The following is a 25,449-nucleotide window of genomic DNA, read 5'->3' as shown; positions in this document are numbered from 1 at the left end:
TTGGAATAGTGCGCAATTTTAAGCCTCCCGACATCTGACCCAAATATGGTTCAGATCGGATTATATTTAGATATAGCTGTTATATAGACCGATCTCCCGATAAACGGTCTGAAGCTTATAAAAACATTATTTATTACCCGATTTTGCTGTAATTTGCAACAGTGGGTTATTTTAAGCCTCCCGACATCCGACCTAAATAAGGATTAGATCGATTCATATTAAGATATAGCTGCCATATAGACCGATCTCCCGATAAAGGGTCTGAAGGCCATAAAAACTTTAATTTTTATCCGATTTCGCTGAAATTTAAAACAATGGGTTAATTTAAGCCCCACCAACATCTGACCCAAATATGGTTCAGATCGGACTATATTTAGATATAGCTGTCATATAGACCGATCTCCCTATTAAGGGTCTAAAGGCCATAAAAGCTTTATTTATTACCCGATTTCGCTGAAATTTAAAACAATGGGATATTTTAAGCCTCCCGACATTTGGCCTAATTATGGATTAGATCGATCCATATTAAGATATAGCTGTCTTATATAGACCTATCTCCCGATAAAGGGTCTGAAGCTCATAAAAGCATTATTTATTACCCGATTTTGCTGAAATTTAAAACAATGGGTTAATTTAAGCCCCCCCAACATCTGACCCAAATATGGTTCACATCGGACTATATTTAGATATAGCTGTCATATAGACCGATCTCCCTATTAAGGGTCTAAAGGCCATAAAAGCTTTATTTATTACCCGATTTCGCTGAAATTAAAAACAATGGATTATTTTAAGCCTCCCGACATTTGGCCTAATTATGGATTAGATCGATCCATATTAAGATATAGCTGTCTTATATAGACCTATCTCCCGATAAAGGGTCTGAAGGCCACAAAAGCTTTAACTTTTATCCGATTTCGCTGAAATTTGGAATAGTGCGCAGTTATAAGCCTCCCAACATCCGGCCCAAATATGTTTCAGATCTGACTATATTTAGATATAGCTGCCATTTAGGCCGATCTGCCGATAAGGGGTCTGAAATCGATAAAAGCTTTATTTATTACCCGCTTTTGCTGAAATTTAAAACAGTGAGACCTTCCAACATCCGACTTAAATATGGTTCTGATCGGACTATATTTAGATATAGCTGCCATATAAACCGATCTGCCGATAAGGGGACTGAAGCCCATTAATGCTTTAAAAATTATCCTATTTAGCTGAAATTTTGAACAGTGAGTTTTTCTGAGCTTCAAGATATCCGACCTTAATATGGTTAATATGGGTGCATAAGTTATCAAATTTTCACCGGATTGTGACGAAAGGGGATTTACATATATACCCGAGGTGGTGGGTATCCAAAGCTCGGCCCGGCCAAACTAAATGCATTTTTACTTGTTTATTGATATTTTGACAGTATTTGTTAACTTGTTCTTTGTTTAAATTTTTTCTTGTTTACCCTTTCTCCTATTTGTGTCATTTTCAATCGGTACATTTTGACATCCTCAATATTCATGGGGTCTTTACACTTTTCGAAGTCGGCAAGTGACGCAACTTTCTACTAGTGAGCTCTGGCGCCCAATTTACACTTGCCCTACGTTTCCCTTTCCTTATCTGTTTTACCTTCAGTATAAGTTCGTTAAAGTATGTCCAGCTACACCAACTGGACAAAACTAGGCAAAACATACTACACAAATTGTATAAATAAGGATGCATGCAACTATTGCACTCTCATTGCCATGTGCAACGGACAATTTGTCTTCTATTAATTTCATTAAAATTTACCTTTTTTGCTGAAGCGATCAAATGCCCACCACTTTCGTTGCACACTGAATGTTAGCTCATTTACTATTAGTGCTGCACTTACATGTGTGACACTTTTTTCATTTTGAAAGAGTGTAAGTGGCAATTTGTCCGCCTCCTATTCTATTGCCATTTATGTGCATTGAGTAGTACCATGCCACAGACCAACAATTGCAAAGGAGGATAGCGAAAGTAAGTTAGAAAAAACAAATTGAATGGAAGAAGTGCATTGGAAGGACAAATACCAGAAATCCATTAGATCATGTTCAACACAAACCCATACAAATGTACGAGTATCTGATAGACAATAGAGTGAGCAGAAAACTTAGAAAAGTAAAAACGCATTGAATACCGACGCCACCACCGTACGACCATACGTGGACAGACGAACATGGCTAAGCCTAATCGGGAAGAGTTTCTGAGTCGTACCGTACGTTCTATCGTAACTGCAATAGTGGTATAATGCATAGTTCATCTTTTAAGCATGAATACCATATAAATGTGTACTTTGTCCTAGTTTCATTCCAGGACCTAAAATCCTCAACTGAATCCCTTAGAAAGAGCTACATCTCATTTTGGACGGTGCAGAGTGGCGCGGTTTGAGTTTTTTCGTTGCAAAAATCATATCTTTTGTACCGAATAAGACAAATGATTTAAAGGGGGAGGGGAGGGGGGGCGGACCCTCCCCCCTACCCCAGTTTTCAAAATCGCTAGATCTCGGAGATGCGTGAACTGATTTAAGCGAAATTTTGTATGCCACCTTATGGTACCCCAAAAACACGAAATTGGTAAAAAATTTTGGGGTTAAGTATTCTGGGGGGACGTCCCATCCCAAAACCTACCCGAAGGGACATGTGTACTGATTGGGACAATATGGGTATCAAATGAAAGGTATTTAAGAGTAGAATACGAATTTGGTATTCAAATTTCACTCTTAATTTTCTGGGGGGTCCCCCACCCACAAAAAGCCCCAAGAGGACACTTTGACCGCTTTGGGCAATATGGGTATCAAATGAAAGGTATTTAAGAGTAGATTACGAACTTGGCATTAAAATGATACCCAAAAACTCCACCCAACAGGACACTTTCACCGCTTTGAGCAATATATATATCAAATGAAAGGTATTTAAGAGTAGAGTACGAACTTGGCATTAAAATGATACCCAAAAACACCACCCAACAGGACACTTTACCCACTTTGAGCAATATGGGTATCAAATGATAGGTATTTAAAAGAAGAATACAAATCTGACACAAAAATTTATTTTTTGGTGTCTGACGGCCCTCTCCACCCCCCAAAACCCCCAGCAGGACAAATTTACCAATTCGGACATATGGATGTCAAATGAAAGCTATTTAAAGGAAGAGGGCAATGCTGATATAAAAATTTATTCCTTGGTGTCTGAGGCGTCTCCCTACCCCACAAAACCCCTCAACAGGATATATTTATCGATTGAGACAATATGGGTATCAAACCAAAGATATTTGGGATTTGTTATAAGAATTTGGTCCAATGTGTCTAAGGGGGGAGGCCCCAACCCCAAAAACCCCCAAAACGGTCATAAAGGTCCAAACTCAGAAAATGGGTATCAAAAGAAAGGTCTTTGGGAGTTAACTACGAATCTGGTATACACAACTGGGACAGAGTCTGGGACCGGCCCACCCACTAAATACCATTCAATAGGACGTGTAGTTCGATCGGGATAATATGTCGATTAAAAGAAAGTATATTTCGAATCTAATGTTGGTATAAAAATTCAAGTATCAGGATCACGTCCTACCGAGACGCCAAATACATACCAAGTCACCTAGTATTTTGGCAGCATAGTATATGCACTCTGAACGGCCACAAACCATGATGACAACGTCATCCTCGTTGAATTATCCTTTTCAAATGACCTGAAAATCTGACAGTTATCCAAGAGCCAAAAAGGGGTACGCAACCCTTCCTTGTGGTGATTGAGCTCTAATCATAATCATCCTATTTGAGCCATTTGTTAGCATTCAATGGTCCAAAGTACCGATCACCGCGGGAACAGGGTGGCCATTGGTTATTTGAAGTCGCCAATAACCTGCCTTGTCATATCGAGCATCACAGTCACTAAGTATTTGTGCGAGAGTCGGTGCCGCCTAACCTCTCACTGAGACTCTCCACTCGATACCTCTGATTGTCCGCGACTGCCGTTGCAGCTACTCTGTTTGGAGCATTCCACTGTCCGCAACATGTGGACGCGCCCGGTAGCTCGCAGCCTAAGCTTCTCATAACAACAATGAACACTACACACATAGGGCCTCAATGTTCCAGCCACTTTTGTGGGTAGAGACTCTGGAGCTAATTGGTATTTAGAACATTTTTATACCCAGTACCGAAGGATGAGGGAATATTCATTTTGTCATTCCGTTTGTAACACACATCGAAATATCCATTTCCGATCCTATAAAGTATTTAAGTTCTTGATCAGCGTAAAAATCGAAGATGATCTAGACATGTCCGTCCGTCTGTCTGTTGAAATCACTCTACAGTCTTTAAAAATAGAAATATTGAGCCGAAAATTGAGCACAGATTCTTTTTCTGTCCATAAGCAGGTTAAGTTCAAAGATGGGCTAAATCGGACTATATCTTGATATAGCCCCCATATAGACCGATCGGCCGATTTAGGGTCTTAGGCCCATTAAAGCTACATTTATTATCCGATTTTGCTGAAATTTGGGTCAGTGAGTTGTGTTAGGCCCTTCGACATCCTTCGTCAATTCGGCCCAGATCGGTCCAGATTTGGATATAGCTGCCATATAGACCGATCCTCCGATTTAGGGTCTTAAGCTCATAAAAGCCACATTTATTATCCGATTATGCTGAAATTTGGGACAGTGAGTTGTCTTTGGCCCTTCGACATCTTTCTTCAATTTAGCCCAGATCGTTTCAGATTTGGATATAGCTGCCATATAGACCGATTTCTCGATTTAAGGTTTTGGGCCCATAAAAGGCGCATTTATTGTCCGCTGTCGCCGAAATTTAAGACAGTGAGTTTAGTACGGTTCTTCGACATCCTTCTTCAATTTGGCCCAGATCGGTCCAGATTCGGATATAGCTGCCATATAGACCGATCCTCCGATTTAGGGTCTTAGGCCCATTAAAGCTACATTTATTATCCGATTTTGCTGAAATTTGGGTCAGTGAGTTGTGTTAGGCCCTTCGACATCCTTCGTCAATTCGGCCCAGATCGGTCCAGATTTGGATATATCTGCCATATAGACCGATCCTCCGATTAGGGTCTAAGGCTCATAAAAGCCACATTTATTATCCGATTGTGCTGAAATTTGAGACAGTGAGTTGTGTTAGGCCCTTCGATATCCTTCGTCAATTTGGCCCAGATCGGTCCAGATTTGAATATAGCTGCCATATAGACCGATCTCGCGATTTAAGGGTTTGGGCCCATAAAAGGCGCATTTATTGTCCGATGTCACCGAAATTTGGGACAGTGAGTTAAGTTAAGCCCCTTGACATAATTCTGCAATATGGCACAGATCGGTCCAGATTTTGATATAGCTGCCATATAGACCGATCCTCCGATTTAGGGTCTTAGGCCCATAAAATTTGGGACATTGAGTTGTCTTTGGCCCTTCGACATCTTTCTTCAATTTAGCCCAGATCGGTTCGGATTTGGATATAGCTGCCATATAGACCGATTTCTCGATTTAAGGTTTTGGGCCCATAAAAGGCGCATTAATTGTCCGCTGTCGCCAAAATTTGAGACAGTGAGTTTAGTACGGTTCTTCGACATCCTTCTTCAATCCTTCAAGCTGTCATGTAGACCGATATCTCGATTAAAGTCTTGGTCTCATAAAAGGCGCATTTATAATCCGATTTCACTGAAATTTGACACAGTGACTAATGTTAGGCTTTTCGACATCCGTGTCGTATATGCTTCAGAAAAAATAATCCTTTACAGCATGGGACAGTCTAATGTACATCCTAATACACCGATACACGTATAGTAGCCAGAATGTTGTGCAACCATTTTTAAATGTTTTGCACTTTTTTGTCCTACTTCATCAATTTGTCCTTGTAACTGCATGGCGCCGTCTATGTGGTCGCGTGTTTGCATTATATCTGTATGCTATATCGACTAAATTGAATTCGTAAAACCTCATCGCAAAAAGCCAGATTATGAGAAAGAGAGAAACCAATTGAAATTGAAAACTGTCGGATATCATAGCAAAGTTTAGTGGTTAAAGGGGCAGCAACAGAACAAGCCCGTGAGTTGATATATGGACCATACGATACTAACTATACACCCAGAGAAAAGTTGATACCAAACGTACTCATTTCAGTGCCATACCGCACTTGATACTCGTAGTAAAGCAACACCGTGTGGTACAAAAACAATACCGAATGGTATGAATGAAACATAAAATGATTAGTACCGCTTGGTACTAGCCTTATAACCGAACTGGTATTAATTTTAATATTGGTTTTAATTTTTTTATTGGTTTTAGCACCAAACCGTTATTGACTATTTCACACCCTAATGATCTAATAAAAAACCATTGAAAATAATTTTAATCTAATTTTCCGATTATTTATGTTAATAATTACAACAAGTAATGCAAGATCGCGACCAACCTCAGTCCTTTGTATTCAGCAATTGATTCCATATCCATTGATTCCCAGAAGTGGTTTTCATACGAATACACCAACACAGCATCGTTTTCCACACAACAGACTTTAAAGTTTTTGATGTAGAATATTCTTAGAATTTGTACTATTTGCATTTTCAACACTTTCGAATATTTGGACAGATTTTTACGCACTCAAATTGTATTATTTGTTTAACGAACATTTTATAATGGCGTCATGACAAGAATACAAATGTGACGCCGTCAATTCTTAATAGCCTCCTTTGTCTGGTATTGAATTGATACCAAATGGAATTAAAAATGTTTGCCAATGACGCGAACAAAACAATACCAGGCGGTACTGGCAAAGTACAGTAAATTTTCTATCAGTGTACTTACTTAGTCACTTCTTTTGTCAATATTCTTGATTGGAAAGCCGATCGTGGGTGTCGAAGGCCCTAATACAACTTACTGTGTCAAATAAAAGCGAAGTCGAGCAATAAATGCTGCTTTTATAAGACTTTAAATCTAGAGACCAGTTTTAACCTCTGCTCAATGGTGGCCCCCATCACCGTAGAGCAGAGTTAAGTATGTCCGCCTATGACGCCTGGGTTCGAACCCTGGTGAGAACATCATAAAAATAAATTCTGCGTGGTTTTCCCCTCCTAAGCCATGTAAAAACTTTTCCACTGCGGCACGCCTTTCGTACTGCGGTACGTCTTTCAGACTCGGCTATAAGAATAAGGCCCCCTATCATTAGGAGAGCACTCATTAATATGTGCAAAGTTTGCCTCTGTTCCTTAATGGAATGTTCACTGGTAAATTTGCATATCAAGATATACAGGGTGGCTGATGAATATTGCTACAATGATGAATATTGCTACATTTTTTTTTCGGTGTATGGAATACATTTTTCTTTTATTCATGTTAAATTAAATTATTAAATTAATTATTAAATTATTATTAATTAAATTAATTAATTAATTAATTAAATTAATTATTAAATTATTATTATTAAATAGAAAAAAAGTTATTACATTTTTTTTTGGTAGCGGCTTTCATCAGCCACCCTGTAGTTCGATATAACCAATCTTCGAACTTAGTTTGCCTATGGACAACAAGTAAAAAGGTGTTAAGTTCGGCCGAACTTTGGATACCCACCACCTCGGGTATATATGTAAACCACCTTTCGTCAAAATCCGGTGAAAAATGCATACCTTATGCCCCATTGCAGCTATATCGAAATATGTTCCGATTTGGATCAAATACTAATAAGCACAAGTCATTGCTCAATTGTGTAAAACAAAATTTTGATCTTTTGAGTAGCTATTGTATATCTAAAAATTAACCGATCTGAACCATATACGACACGGATGTCGAAAAGCCTAACATAAGTCACTGTGTCAAATTTCAGGGAAATCGGATTATAAATGCACCTTTTATTGGACCAAGAGTTTAAATCGAGATATCGGTCTATATGGCAGCTATATCCAAATCTGGACCCACTTGGACCATGTAGCAGATAAATGTCGAAGAGCCTTACACAACTCATTGTACCAAATTTCAACAAAATCGGATAATAAATGTGGCTTTTATGGCCCCAAAACCTTTAATCGAGAGATCGGTCTATATGGTAGCTATATCCAAATCTGGACCGATCTGAGCCAAATTAAAGAAGTATGTCGAAGGGCCTAACACAACTCACTGTCCCAAATTTCGGTGACATCGGATAATAAATGTGGATTTTATGGGCCTAAGACCCTAAATCGGCGGATCGGTCTATATGGCAGCTATATCCAAATCTAAAGTGATCTAAGCTAAATTCAAGGAGGATGCTGAAGGGCCTAGCACAAATCACTGTCCCAAATTTCGGCAAAATCGGATAATAAATGTGGCTTTTATGGGCCTAAGACCCTAAATCGGCGGATCAGTTTATATGGCAGCTATACCAAATCTGGACCGATCTGGACCAAATTGACGAAGGATGTCGAATGGCCTAACACAACTCACTGTCTAAAATTTCAGCGAAATCAGATAATAAATTAGGCTTTTATGGCCCCAAAACTTTAAATCAAGAGATCGGTCTATATGGCAGCTATATCCAAATCGGGACCGATCTGACCCAAATTGAAGAATGATATCGGAAGTCTTAACACAACTCACTGTCCAAAATTTCAGCAAAATCGGATAATAAATGTGGCTTTTATGGGCCTAAGACCCTAAATCGGAGGATCGGTCTATATGGCAGCTATATCCAAACCTAGACCGATCTTGTCCAAATTGAAGAAGTATGTCGAAGGGCTTAACGTAACTCACTATCCCAAATTTCAGCAAAATCGGATAATAAATATAACTTTTATGGGCCTAAGACCCTAAATCGGCGGATCGGTCTATATGGGGGCTATATCAAGATATATTCCGATTTAGCCCACCTTCGAACTTAACCTGCTTATAGACAAAAAAAAGAATCTGTGCAATGTTGCAACTCAATATCTCTATTTTTAAAGACTGTAGAGTGATTTCAACAGACAGACGGACGGACATGTCTAGATCGTCTTCGATTTTTACGCTGATTAAGAATTTATATACATTATAGGTTCGGAAATGGATATTTCGGTGTGTGCAAACGGAATGACAAAATGAATATACCCCCATCCTTCGGTGGTGGGTATCAAAAAGAATCTGTGCAAAGTTTCAGCTCAATATATCTATTTGTATAACCTCCACTACCCCATAAAGTGTATATATTCTTGATCGTCAAGACATTTTAAGTCGATCTAGCAATGTCCGTCCATCAATCCGTCCGTCTGTCTGTCGAAAGCACGCTAACTTTCGAAGGAGTAAAGCTAGCCCCTTGTAGTTTTGTACAAATACTTTTTATTAGAGTAGGTAGGTTGGAATTGTAAATAGGTCAAATCGGTCCATGTTTTGATAAAGCTGCCATATAAACCGATTTTGGGTTTTGAATTCTCGAGCCTCTAGAGGGTGGAATTCTCGTCCGATTTGAAATTTTGCACGTAGTGTTTTGGTATCACTTCCAACAATTGAGCTTAGTATGATTTAAATCGGTTTATAACCTGGTATGGCTGCCATTAAAACCGATCTTGGACCTTGACTTCTTGAGCCGCTAGAGGGCGCAATTCTCATCCGATTTGGTTGAAATTTTGCGTGATGTGTTTTGGTGTGACTCCCAACAATTGTGTTTAGTATGGCGCAAATCGGTATATAACCTGTTATAGCTGCCATATAAACCGATCTGGGATTTTGACTTCTTGAGCCTCTAGAGGGCGCAATTTTCATCATATTTGGCTGAAATTTTGTACAACGACTTCTCTCATGACCTTCAACATACGTGTCTAATATGGTTTGAATCGATCCACAGCTTGATACAGCTCCCATATATAGCTGTCTCCCGATTTTGTTTCTTGAGCCCCTACAAGGCGCAATTCTTATCCGAATGGACTGAAATATTACACAATGACTTCTACAATGTTTAGCATTTAATTCATTTATGGTCCGAATCGAAAGTCCACGAACAAATTTCGTAGGATTTGGTTCGACTTCGAAGACCCAGACGGTCGATTCTTGTTGTGTTTCGGGCTCAATCACCTGTGTAAAGCTGGCAAATTATCGATAATCGGAAAATTCGATATTTCGATAGTTTTAATAATAAAAATCGATAGTATCGATACTATCGTTAATCTTCCATCACCCATATTTCAACGAAAATGAGAAGTAAAAAGCAGGAGGTCTATTTATATAGAAACAATATTAATGCACAGACTAAATAAAACCAAGGTTTATGAAGTCAGTTGGAAGTCATGAGGGAAATCATTGTACAAAATGTTAGCCTAATCGAGTGAAAATTGAGCCCTTTATGGGCGATGTATCTTAAAGGATACATTCAGTGTAGGATTGCTTAATTTTATTAAGTTTTGAAAAAATGTTATCCATTGGAAAAATATCATTCGATATTCAGTCAAAAAATTAAATATCGATAGTGCCATCGATATTTTGCTAGCTCTGGTCGAAAGGCGTTAAATCGCACGATCTAGGCGGTCAATTGACCGGTCCCGAACGTGAAACAAAATGTTCAACGAATTCGCCTCTCGATAAGTCCATTGTTACGCGTGCTGTATTGCATGGGGGACCGTCTTGTTGAAACTACATGTCATTCAAGTCAAGCTCTTGCATTTTGGGCAAAAAAAAATTGGATATCACCATTCACACTTACGTTACGATTCGCATTATCTTTGAAGAAGTACATTCCAACGATGCCACCAGCCCATAAACTACACCCAACTGTACTTGTTAGCTCTTGCAATGCTTCTGGCTGATCTTCACTCCAAAATCGAGAATTCAAGTCAAGCTCTTGCATTTTGGCCAAAAAAAAAGTTGGATATCATCTCACGGTAGCACTCACCATTTACAGTCACGTTACGATTCGCATTATCTTTGAAGAAGTACGTTCCAATGATGCCACCAGTCCATAAACTGTACCAAACTGTGACTTTTTTTCGATGCTTTGTTAGCTCTTGCAATGCTTCTGGCTGACCTTCACTCCAAAATCGAGAATTCTGCTTATTTACCCATACCCATTGAGCCAACGATGAGCTTCGTCGCGCTCGATGAACTTAACAGAGCACTCATTTTCAATAATACAATTCAATAATTTGCAAGCGTTGTTCGTTTGTAAGACAATTCGTGGTTAAATTATAGACTAAACTGAAGATGTTTTGACACAAAACGTGCGTGAGCTATTGCCAAAATGATATTAGCTAAAAAATCACCCTTTACGTGTCCTGCTGAACGGGAAGATGTGACCCAGATATTTGTATCCTTATATCAACATTAGATTCGACTGTCATAGACCTTTCTCTTAATTCCCATATTTATTCAACCGACTTGAACGTCTTTTTGAAGGGAATTTAGTGGGTGGGTCACTCGATGATTCTGTCCCAAATTTGTATACCAGATTTGTAGTCATCCTCCCAAAGATCTTTCATTTGATACCCACTTTGTGAAGTTAGACATTCATGTCCGTTTTGGGGGGTTTTAAGGTTGAGCAGGCCATGTAGACACCTTGGAGCAAATTCTTATAACAGATGTGTACTTAACTTCCAAATACCTTTCAGTTGATACCCATATTGTCCCAATCGGTGAATTTACTCTGCGGGGGGATTTTGGGCACTTTGGAGACTCAGACACCAAGGAATACATTTTTATGTCAGATTTGTACTCTACGTTTAAAAACCTTTCATTTGATATCCATATTACCCAAAACGGTAAGTGTCCTGTTGGGTGGTGTTTTTGGGGTGGGGGTACCCCCCGATACTCAGGGTCACATTTTTATACCAAGTCCGTACTCTACTCTTAAATACCTTTCATATGATACCCATATTGTCCTAATCGATAAACATATCAGTTTGAGAGGATTTTGGGATGGGGCGTACCCCCAGGTTATTTGATCTCAAAATTTTATACCAATTTCATGTTTTTGGTATACCATGAGGTGGCATACAAATGAGGTGGCACTCAAATCGGTGAAGCCATCTCCGAGATTTGGGGTTATTGAAAATGGGGGTAAAGGGGAGGGTCCGCCACCCCCCCCCCCCCTTTCCCTTCAGATATCAAACAAGTAAAAGCGTGCTAAGTTCGGCCGGGCCGAATCTTATATACCCTCCACCATGGATCGCATTTGTCGAGTTCTTTTCCCGGCATCTCTTCTTAGGCAAAACAGGATATAAGAAAAGATTTGCTCTGCTATTAGAGCGATATCAAGATATGGTCCGGTTTGGACCACAATTAAATTATATGTTGGAGACCTGTGTAAAATGTCAGCCAATTCGAATAAGAATTACGACCTTTGGGGGTTCAAGAAGTAAAATTGAGAGATCGATTTATATGGGAGCTATATCGGGCTATAGACCGATTCAGACCATAATAAACTAGTATGTTGATGGTCATGAGAGGATCCGTCGCACAAAATTTCATGCAAACAGGCTTAAGAAGTCAAGATCCCAGATCGGTTTATATGACAGCTATATCAGGTTATGAACCGATTTGAACCATACTTGGCACAGTTGTTGGGAGTCATAACAAAACACGTCGCGGAAAAATTCATTCAAATCGGATAAGAATTGCGAACTCTAAAGGCTCAAGAAGTCAAGACCCAAGATCGGTTTATATGGCAGCTATATCAGGTTATGGACCGATTTGAACCGTACTTGGTACAGTTGTTGGATATCATAACAAAACACGTCGTGCCACAATTTATTCAAATCGGATAAGAATTGCGCCCTCTAGAGGCTCAAGAAGTCAAGACCCAAGATCGGTTTATATGACAGCTATATCAAAACATGGACCGATATGGCCCACTTACAATACCAACTGACCTACACTAATAAAAAGTATTTGTGCAAAATTTCAAGCGGCTAGCTTTACTCCTTCGGAAGTTAGCGTGCTTTCGACAGACAGACGGACGGACGGACGGACAGACGGACGGACAGACGGACGGACGGACATGGCTAGATCGACATAAAATGTCACGACGATCAAGAATATATATACTTTATGGGGTCTCAGACGAATATTTCAAGTAGTTACAAACAGAATGACGAAATTAATATACCCCCCATCCTATGGTGGAGGGTATAAAAATTTAGTACGCCTGTTCCTTAGTGGAATGTTCATGGGTAAAATTTGCATTCTCAAACTCTGACATCTGTGAAAATTTCATGAAAATCGGTTCAGCCGTTTTTGAGTCTATACGAAATATTTCATTTCGTATAGACTCATTTTTACATTGGGTTGCCCAAAAAGTAATTGCGGATTTTTTAAAAGAAAGTACATGCATTTTTGTAAAACTTAGAATGAACTTTAATCGAATATACTTTTATACACTTTTTTTCTAAAGCAGGCTAAAAGTAACAGCTGATATCTGACAGAAGAAAGAATGCAATTGCAGAGTCACAAGCTGTGAAAAAATTTGTCAACGCCGACTATATGAAAAATCCGCAATTACTTTTTGGGCAACCCAATGTATGATTACTATAACTCCCATATAAACCAAATACCCAATTTGACTTCCTAGTTTCTTATTTTAGTCCGATTTCGATTAAATTTAGTTTGTTAAGTAAATGTATACCCACCAACACCAGTAACAAATGCGAACCCAAAAAGTCTCTAAATAGAGACATGAATGATCCTCCACTTGACTCACTGTCCCAGCCTCCTAAAAAGACATTCGGCATTTATAATTCCCACATTTTACATTTACTCATGAAACATAGTCGTGTTCTCTGCAAACTCATACTCATTTACCTTCCAGCAATCGATATACATTTCCGGTCGGCGACAAAACAACAACAATAACAGAATTTCACACAACTGATACATACAACACATATGCACGGTCGCTTGTCTCTCTTTGTGCTGCGACCACATATCCGGTCACAAAATCAATTGTTACGTGAGACAATTTGGTTTGGTATTATTCAATGTTTGACTGTCTGATTCAAATGAAACTGATTACAAGGCTTTGCAACGAGTCAAACTCCACTAATTGAAATATTCATTTTAATTGGAAAATAAAAATATCCGTCTATAGTAGAATGGTAGGGCAGAAGAACCAGAACCTGGCATGTTGGGGACTCGACCCAAAGGCCATTGAATGAAGGCATTTTTAAAGCGCGCAAAAGAAAGAGGGAGAACAAAGTAAAAGAATTTCATTACATACTGTGCGCATTCATTTGAACTTTAATAAGGGCATGTTGCGGTTGCCTTTCATCTTTTCATTGTGGTTCGTTCGCTCACTTCTTTTCCTTGTAGCTCAGTTATTCATTGCGAATAAAGTTTTTTTACAACAGCAGCAACAAATGTTTTTCCCCTTTTTTTATGTGGTCCATGTGCAGTTGTTGTTGTATTTATTTCAGTTGGTTACTTTTCATGGTTGGCCCTTTTTGCATTCATTTGTATTCCAGGCTTGAACTCAAATCTTATTTAAATTGAAATTATTAATTAGTGGCATACTGCCATAACAATACAGAAGTTGGTGGTGGTGGTGGTAAGTTGGCTGCTAGTTGCAACAACTGATGCTAGTCCGATTGGCGGGAGGCAGCGAGGGGAAAGCTACTGGGGATTGGGCTTTGTTGTAAAACCAACCACAAACTGCTTGGGCATCGGCTTTTTGCAACAAATTACGGCCACCGCAAACTAACATTGGACACAAGCCGTCCAACCAACCAAGCGGATGTCCCTGTCATCCTGGTAGCTAGCACATTTTATTTGATGTTGCATAAAAATCCACAGTGGTAGAAAATGCAAAAAAAAAACCTTACTTACATGTATGTAATGCATGCGTACAGAAAATCGTAGAGAATTTCTGAAAGGTTCCAAGATCTTTTGATCTTAGACCACTAAGCTTAAAAGGCAAACAAGGAGGAGTTACAAATGAGAAACTCTATCAGCATGCCGAAGATGGAGGTTTGAAATATTCCCGTAAACTGGGTTTAATTCAGAGAATTGAACAGCCTTTTCAAACACGGCATGAATAACTTAAAATTTTTATATCTCCTTAACTACAACGATAAGCCTTTTTCGATAGCTTGTATGCGGAATTAGCCTTCTCCTGGAATCATGGTTTGAGAGTTTAAACACCACTCAACTTAAAATGTTTATATCTCCTAAAATGGAAAAATTTGAAATAACAACTGATTTGCATTCGATGATAATTCGATCGCTTGTATTTAGACCCATCCTTCTCCTGGGTAATAGGAAAACCATGCAAACCTCCCTTCTTGTCTATCAATGTTATTTATTACTGGGGTCTGAACAAATACAGTGGGGATCTAAGTTTAAGACCACTGGTACGTAGGTAGGGTTCCCTACAAGTGTATCCAACAACAGCGGTCCGAAAGGGTAATGCCAGTCACATGTTTTCGAATCCTTAAGAGGACGAACGAGGACCTTTGGTACAGATTTTAAAGTATCATGTCCACAAACATACTCGCAAAGATACTACCTACCGTAGTGGTCTAACGAGTTATAAAGGCTACGAAAAGAAACACGAATAAGTTTCAATGACAGTTACCAACAAGGATTCAGGCAGCCATACAAGCCATACAGCTAGAGCAAAGAGATAATACTAGATTGAATTCTGTTGATCGCTAGAGAACAACAAGGCAACCGCCAGTTATGGCAATAGGCAGTTGTAACCAAGGATGCTACAAAGTGCGGAGAGCACCATTTATTCAAACTAGTCCTCATTTATAGAATGTGTATACAGTCCTCAGCTTCATAGCTCTGAGTTTCAGTTAAGTAAGGGTGGTCTTCATACCCAAGGTGGTAAAATGTACCCATAAAAGTTCGAAGGGCTCTGAAAACATACTCACTACCCAACATGCTAAGGATGCTCGACAGACAAAGACCTGCTTAAAGTAGTGGAGACTATCGAGGGGTCAATGGAACATAAGCAATACAACAGCTGCCTTCAGTAACATTAGTACCGCACTAAAAGTTAATGCTTTGGGTAAATTTGATGTGAAAATATTCCTCAGGAACTGCATAAATACAATGCTTTGACAACGTATTGCCAATGCACGTTAATCGAGGCACCACACGGGGTGGGATAATATCCTCATTGTTGTGTGTACTTTTTATGAACGAGATACTTGTCAGACTTGACCGTAAGGTGTGAAACTTGCCTCTGGTCTGTTTTCCTCTGCGACCACTTACTACGACTTACCCAATCGAAAACTAAGATGGTGCTGTTCACCACAAAAACTTAATACGAGGGTTGCCTTTTATATTTCGAGATTGGACAACCCTTGTGTTGCAATCTGCCAACTGACAGTTCTATCGTAATCTTGTATGCATTAATGGTTAAGGAATATCCTTTTTCTATAGGCTGGTAATCTCGTAAAATCTGTTCCGTTTCGAAAAACCAAAATCTTCAGACCTTGGTTCCAGTTTTCTGTCTGTTTATTTAAGCTGGGTAGATACACTTGCTCTGGAATAATTCGAGGTCGACTATAAGAAGTATACGGATGAGACTTAAGGCAATGAGAGAATGGAAAGAGGAGAGGTGCAGGTGTTACCATCACAGTATAATAGACGCGACGAGACAGGTCTCCGAATGGAATGGAAGAGGTTTTGGATCGTATACCTAAGACGACACTTGGGGTTCGAATACAAGGCTCTACTGGAAGTTGGAGCATTTCTATTGGCTTATCATTGCCTGGCTTGCGCGGCTAAAAGACATCGGCACTCAGACTTGAGACGACTTTAGAAGGAAGAACAATTAGGGATTTGTTAGTAGACGGTGGCGCTCGCAGATCTTCAAAAGATTTACCATAAAAAAGAGGGTCGCTGGCCCAATCCGCCATCCATCTAAAAAAAGACGTTTACGGAAACATCAACAACAAATAATGGAACTGACAACCCCCCCATGACGACCTATGGATTCAAAACACGGTTTATGATTGGAACATAAAACGTCAGAACTGGAGCACACACCATTGCCCAATCAATCACACCAATCATCAACGAGGCCTGAAATACAAATGTTATTCCCTCAGAATGGAAGAAGGGTTACGATCCTAAAGAAGGTTGACCTCATCTGAAAAAAACGGGAGAGGAGTATCATTGCTTAACGCTAAATATAAGGTAATGGCAAGCCTTCTGCTTCAGCGTATTTCGCCTGCATTTGACAGCCTTTTGCGGAACGAACAGGTGGATTGTTGCTCTTGTGCCGACCACATCAACTTCTTGCGTATAATCTTTAAACTGTCTGCAGAACTAAATTCACATCTCCACCTTTTATTCATTGACGTCGAGCGTGCTTTTGACACAATTTCGCGAAGCTCTATGTAACACGCTATTGAAAAAGGGCATCCCAGAAAAGATCGTGACGCTAATTAGAGAGCTGTATAGGAATGCTGAAGTTTCAGTCAGTTTCAATGGAAAAGAGACCCGTTCTTTCCGGATCGATAAAGAAGTGAAGCAGGGTTGCATCCTATCGCCGACACCTTTTTTATTGCTCGATTCTGTCTTGGAGGCGACAAATTCTGAACACACAGCACATGAAAGCAAAATTGGAAAGCTTGAATGAAAACGCGTCCAAAGTAATAAATAAAAGTAAATTTGGCCCATGAACATTCCACTAAGGAACAGGGGCAAACTTCTCACATATCAATGAGTGCAGTCCGATTCAAGTTTAAGCTCAATGATAATGGGCCTCCTTTTAATAGTCGAGTCCGTACGGCGTGCCGCAGTGCGACACCTCTTTGGAGAGAAGTTTTACATGGCATAGTACCTCACATATGTTGCCAGCATTAGGAGGGGAAAAACACCGCTGGAAGGAAAAAACAATCTGAAATCGCTCACTATAAACGGGCATATCATTGAAGATATTGACAACTTTTTCTATCTTGGCAGCAAAATTACTAAGGACGGAGCATCAGAAGCAGACATTCGCGAACGCATCAACAAGACTAGAAGTGCCTTTCTTAAACACAATTAAGTTTTGAGATGCAGTGACATCTCATATAATACAAAAGTCAGAATCATCCACAGTAGTGTGAAACCATTTTATTATGATACAGCGAGAAATGCCCTAGACTGGAATCCGCAAGGATAGAGAAGGAGGAGAAACACATGAAAGGTGAGTTGGAATAAACCTTGTTGTTGATGCCCTATGCTCATACTTAACTTGGCAGGACATTTGTTCCATTAGCCAAAGGTGGAATAGCGTTCTTAATGCCTCGATCTTCTGCGCTCCTTCTAAATTCTCTGACACCAAGTTTCGAGGTGTCAACTCACTGTTTCAAATTCAAGCGAAATTTGGTAATAAATGACCGGAATATTCAAGTACTACTACTAATATTCCTAAGGATAAAGTAAACTCTGAAATTTGAACAGCCCGCTCATACTTAAAACTCCAATTACGTGTAGTTAACTTAAAATGTTTATGTCTCCTTAACTGGAATTATTAGAAAAATCAACCGAAGGTAGAATAGCGTTCCAAATGCCTCGATCTTCTGCGATCCTTCTAAAATCTCTGACACCAAGTTTCGCGGTGTCAACTCATGTTTCAAATTCCAGCGAATATTCCAGTACTGCTACTAATATTCCAAAGGATTAAGTAAACTCTGAAGTTTGAACAGTTCGCTCATACTTGAAACTCCAATTACGAGTAGTTAACTTAAAATGGTTATGTCTCCTTAACTGGAATTATTAGAAAATCAAGGGGTTGGGGACTAAACATTATTTGACCTATTAGGCAGTCTTCTCAGAGGTAAAGGCGAAGCCAATATAAAAAAAAAGAAACTTTATTCAGCTACTCAACCTGTTCCTATCAGACCAAAATATTCCCACGTACATTTGTCCCTAACAAAGTTTGTTTTGGTATATGAACAAAAGTTTACATTAACAACAACGACAAAAAAAACAGTAATACATTGAGCAAACACAGATGAATAGATAAAGTTGGCTTACAACAGTACAAGCGGCTCGCATACGTCGCTTTCCACCAACGCCATCGCCACCACCAATGCCAACATCATCATCGTCACCAACAAAAACAGCAGTTAGTGGAGCAAAGCCACAAAACTCACACAGCCAAGCCCACATGAGCTCAATGCAAATATGTTTTACTCAGGACTTTTGTTAAAGCCGCAACAATGGCTACTGCAACTGTCGCTTGGATGCACACGAAAAAGTCCATACATACGCCAGGAAGGCAGCCATAAACCAATTTAAGGCACCCTACCCCCTGTAATGGTGTATAACATAGTACAACCTTAAAAGAGATATCCTTGGTTTGGCCATAGCTTATGTTTCATAGTCACTAGTATATTGCCTCCACATATAGAATATGTGAGAGTGTGTGTGTGTGTGTGCTAGTCGATGGAGCAGCATAGAAGCTAACAAATAATTGTGATTTTCATTTTTAATTGCATTCACCGCTCGCCGCCGTTCAGCAGCTGGTGCCAATGTGCTAAGCCCTTTACCCACCTCCCCCTTACCCGGCCGGTCCTTCTGCTTGCTGTCAACAACCAACATGATCCGATTTGCTTATAGTATAAAGACAATGATATGTAATTTACATAAAGCATTTACTACGAACTTGTGTTGTGCCATTGACGCCATAATCGTCTAATTAAATAGAAAATCTAATAAAACAAACAAAAGCCAAAGGATGATTGTGGCAGCACAACATTATCCATTATCCTTTTATGTAAGCAATTCAAATGGGAGCTATGGGAAAATACAAATAAAAAGCTATTGCATTTATAATCACGTTATTGGCATACTTCTAAGAGAAAGGATTTATTATACAACTTGCATGGGTTTGAGATCCTTCAAACTGCCGTAATTATAGTCTCAGGACTAATTAATATGAGGTAGCAAGTGGCTAACTGTTGCAAAGTGGAGCTTATTTTGCAATTCGTAAGAATTTTAAAGCATAAAGTTGTATTTTTGCAAGTAATGAGCAAATCTTAGTGGGGTTAAAATGTTTCGAAGGTAAGTACACAATGCTGACTGAGCAGAGATTTGAACCCGTCTGCTGTACAGACGATGTTATCATACTTCTTAGGGGTAAGGAACCGAACCAGCTATGCAGAAAGGTCTTGCATATGGCATATGACTGGGCTAGACCCGTGGGTCTCAATATTAACCCATAGAAGGCTGAAATATGCCTGTTCACTAGGAAGGCCACCAGGTTTCCTCAACAAAACGATTTCGATGTCTGACAAGGTCACATAGTTAGGAGTGATCTTGGATAGGAAACTTAATTGCAAGTGTCACATTCAGGAGCGTACTGAGAAGGCTTACAGATATAAGGTACTATGTAGATGGGCACGAAGTTAGGCCTGAATCCGAGGATAGTCCACTGGCTCTACAGGAGCGTGATTATATCAATACTTCTCAGTGGTTTGGTCATCTCAGTAGTTTGGTGGACTGCTATGGGGAAAAAGTGCAACATAAGGACCATACAACAGGTTCAGAGCACATGTTAGCGATGAGGACCACGCCACTGCAGCTATGAGACTTAAGGCGATGGGAGAATGGATTGAGGGTGGGAGCAGCTCATACCATCGTGGAATAATCGAGGCGGTGATAGGAATCCTTGAAGGAAGGGATAGAGAAAGATTTCCGATCGGATACCTGAGACGACACTTGAGGTCGAGTGCGAGGCTCTACTGCCAGCAGCTCAGTCTTGGGCTGACGGAAACCTCATATTGTCATCTGGAAGATTATGTTCTCTGGATGTCCTCAAGGCATTTAATAGGATCTGGCACGGTGCACTACTATCAAAGCTTGTCGCATTTGGTGTCGGTAATGGCTTCGTTGGAATTATTTCGAGCTATCTCAGAGATCACACTATTCGAGTCGTCATTGATGGGTTCTCATCCAATGAGCACAAATTGACCGCAGGTGTACCCCAGGGCTCTGTTCTTTCTCCTTCTCTTTTTCTAATTTTCATCAACGATCTGTTGGGTCAGACATCGAATCCGATCTACTCATTTACGGATGTCAGTAATCTCTGTCATTCGTACTCATTCGACCATAGGCCACGTCTTCGAGAGATTGAGATCAAGAGGCGGGTTATCCGCCAGGATTTGCTGGCCATTTCTGACTCGGGTCGAATGAATCGAGTAGATTTTAATGCACAGAAGACTCAGTGCTGCTTGTTGTCACACAAACGATTCGCTGACCCATTACGATCATCTTTGTCTATCAACGGTGTAGATGTTGAGCAATCCGAAGCTCTTGATGTTCTGGGCATGAAAATACAAAGTGATGTCCGTTGGGTCGAAAGAAGCATTCAAGTGTTTAGGCTTCCTTGAACGGCGTAAGAATTACTCCAAAAATGGAGTACAACTCACATGTATGGGGTGGGCCTTCAAAATCTTCCCTGGAGCTACTGGCCGTGTACAGAGGAGAGCGATGGCGTTGATTGGGGACAGTGGGGTATCCAACTCTATTAACTCCCTTCATCATCGTCGCAATGTGGGTTGTTTGGCGCTGTTCCATCGGTACTTTCGTGGTGTGTGTTCCTGATGTAAGGATGTATGTCAGGGATACTAGACATTCCAGGAACTCTCAACCGTTGATTGGCCAGCGGACCGCACAATGCATTATAGAGAGAATTCTTATTTCGTTCGAACCGTTCGTATGGGCAATCGACTTCTGGCTAATGTTTTTCCCACCCACTTTGACATTCAAAGATTTAAGACAAATATCAATAAGCACTACATCCTTTTCCCCCCTCCAATTCCTAATTTCCTCCCGCCAACGGAATGCACTGCATTCAAAGGGGACATCCCCTGCGTGTTGGCGGATGGACGGATGGATCAAATCTAGAGGGCAGAGTGGGTCTGGGGGCATTGACCTAAAGACTGGGATCTGTTTCAACTGAGAGAATGTCGAGTGTGAACATCTCTATGGGCAGTAAAATGGCCAACCAGGACGGTAAAGTCCCGAACAGTCTTGCAGAGTAAGAATGAGATTAAAGCCTTCTCTGAGGATGACACGATCCGCATCGTTGGGGTGCCGGGCCATAACGTAGTAAGAGGGAACGACAGGGCAGATGATTTGGCAATGAAGGCCAGAGGACTGCCGTCAATGAACTTGGTTAACCCGAAGCCTTTCGGATTGACGCAGTTCGAATTTAGGGCGTGGGTGACAAACGCTGTGGAACAGCGAAACGGTCAGTAGGGCGGCGAACATCCAATGGGGTGATCCGGATCGTGAGAGGACAAGGCTATTACAGAAAGGAAGTAAGAAGGAGGTTAGTATAGCTTTTGGTATCAAAACAAGACTCATAGGACGACGAGCTCACCTATAAAAAACAAAGGTGCACCAAGTGCGTGGGGATACAATACCAGACCCGAACCAATTTAGGCGAGTGGTATTGAAAAAAATTAAGGATTTTGTAAGTAGCACGGAATTAATTCCTAACTTAAAATTTTCTTTTTCAATGTTACTTTTTAGTTTTTAGAGCGCACAATAAGCCGATTACTGACTTAGGTCTATGTCCATAGTGGCATGTGGCGGATTAATATCAGCACACCCTTTCAACCGAACTTAATCAGATTAATGCCCGTGGAGTACGATTGTACACTGACTGTATTTTTAATGGACAAAATATTCCATGGTTCATAGATGTAAAATTAGGGCCTAGCCTTTTCACTAGGGTTACACATATTCGGTTTTGGAGGCCATTGTAGTGCAGAGGTTAGAATGTCCGCCTATGACGCCGAACGGCAGGTTTCGAAACCTGGCGAGACCATCAGAAAAAATTTTCATCGGTGGTTTTCCCCTCCTAATGCTGGCAACATTTGTAAGGTAAAACTTCTCTCTAAAGAGGTGTCGCACTGCGGCACGCCGTTTGGACTCGGCTATTAAAAGGAGGCCCCTTATCATTGAGCCTAAGGCTTGAATCGGACTGCACTCATTGATATGTGAGAAGTTTGCCCTTAGTGGAAATGTTCGAGGGCAAAATTTGCAATTTGCATTTACACATATTCGGCTGTGTCCGGCACATGAATCTGGAAGAGCACGCACTGGTATTCAACGTCCCTCTATGTAGATTTGCATGATCATAGTAGAAACTGTGTGAACCGTAGGTTGAAACGGCAACATCAGCATTGCCATGGGAACGGAACATTCGGTGAGAACGACAGGACTTAATCTGGACTGAGAGCTAGAGCCGGATGGATGATGAACCATTTGTTTGACTTTGAATGAAAGGTCATTAATTTTCTTTCAATTATCTGAGAGGTGCAAAAGATTGTGATGATCTCTTTGGTTGATTTTATACGTCTTCGAACTCGGACATGTGCTACGAAAATTATTAATTTCCAAACTATTGAAACTTTTTCTTCGTGGGACACTCAGTGAAAACTGTAGCAGTCTCTTAACATATGATGTTTGTCACACAGAACGCACTTTCCTTTTTAACCCTAGCTTTTCTTGATAGGGAGTGTATCTTTCTGTGGTTACCATGAAGCATTTGTGCAATATCGCGGATAGGGGTATAGCACTTACACTTCAGCGTCGCCAAAGGCCCTGTAGAAGTCCGCCTTCCTCTGTGTTTAGCGCGACGTCAAGGACATGACATTGGATTGACCATTCAGGATTCCTATCAACAGTCGGAGGTCATAGTTTTTAAGCCCTCAGGATAAATAACGTTCGATTCCAGGAAACACTCAGCCACAGAAATCTGCAGGCCAAACTGCAACCAACGGCCACGCCTCATTCGCGAACCACTCCTCATTCGCGAACCACGCCTCATTCACGAACCACGCCTCATTCGCGAACCACTCCTCATTCGCGAACCACGCCTCATTCGCGAAGTCATCGTAAAAAGATTCAACCCTACTGATAATTAGGCAAAGGGGAGGGTTCACCGTTTAGTTGCACATCCGGTACCCACATCAAAGCCTGTTAGCATTCCCCATGTTTCGAATATACTCATCTCCTAACAGTCTCAATCTCGCATGGACTTTCGTAAGAGGCTTTAGGGCCTCCTGTATATTTACCTACACTGTAGCTATCCGAATAGGCAGCCAGTCGCTTCCGCATCGATAACATTTACAGTGGCTTCGGGATCCAGAAAAATACCACCGCCCTAAAGATGATACACCCGTCCAGGCTTCTAAGCTAATGTTGGACTTTTTTGGACAAACTTTGAACCTCAAACTATTTTTCAAACGTCATTATGAAACGAAAATGCCTTCAACATCATAGCCTATACTAGTTTATACAAATATACACATATTAATGGAATCAAAAACTTTAATAATCCTTTTTTACTATCGCAATATATTTATTATTTGTGTCCCAGCATAATCGCTATTTAATTTAATATTTTTCACAATCATTCATCCATTAGGTGTATTTCGCTACCAAGTGTTTTTTTTTTTTATTAGAATTTAAATTTGGGATTTTACAATCTATGGACATTCAGCATGAACATCGATGAAAACTTTTACTTAACCGCAGAATGTGCTGAAACATATATGCACATGAATATTTTAAATTGAATTTCTATGGAATGCATTGAAAGTATATTAGAGTGAAACTAAAACAAAACAAGTAAAAAGGCGTTAATTTCAGCCAGGCCGAACTTTGGATCCCCCCACCTTGGGAATATGTAAACTACCTTTCGTCATAATCCAGTGAAAAATGCCTAATTCATGCCCCCATAGCAGCTATATCAAAATATAATCCGAATTGGACCATATTCATTTTTTTAGAACAAAATATTGGTCTTTTTGGAAGCCATATCTAAATATAGACCGATCTGAACCGATCGAAAAGCCTAATAGAAGTCACTGTGTCAAATTTCAACGAAATCGGACAATAAATGCGCCTTTTATGGGCCCAAGACCTGAAATCGAATGATCGGTCTATATGACAGCCATATTCAAATCTGAACTGATATGGGTCTGAGTGAAGATGAATGTCGAAGGCCCTAACCCAAATCACTGTCTTAAGTTGCGGCGAAATCGGATTATAAATGGGACTTTTATGGGGCCAAGACTTTAAATCGAGAGAATGGTCTATATGGCAGCTATATCCAAATCTAACCCATCGGGGAAAAATTAAAGATGAATGTTGAAGGGCCTAACACAACTCACTATATCAAATTTCGGAGAAATCGGACAATAAATGCGCCTTTTTTGGGCCCAAAACCTTAAATCGAGAGATCGGTCTATATGACAGCCATATTCAAATCTGAACCGATATGAGCCAAATTGAAGAAGTAATTTCGGCGAAATTGGATTATAAATGTGCCTTTTATGCGGCCACGACTTTAAATCGAGAGATCGGTTTATATGGCAGATATATCCAAATCTAACCCATTTGGGCCAAATTGAAGAGGGATTTCGAAGGCCCTAACGCAACTCACTGTACCAAATTACAATGAAATCGGACAATAAATGCGCCTTTTAGGGGCCCAAAACTTTAAATCGAGAGATCGGTCTATATGGCAGCTATTGTATATCCAAATCTAGACCGATC

The sequence above is a fragment of the Stomoxys calcitrans genome, chromosome 4, assembly GCF_963082655.1.
Source record: "Stomoxys calcitrans chromosome 4, idStoCalc2.1, whole genome shotgun sequence".
Lineage (NCBI taxonomy): Eukaryota > Metazoa > Arthropoda > Insecta > Diptera > Muscidae > Stomoxys > Stomoxys calcitrans.
Note: the sequence above shows the minus strand (reverse complement) of the source record.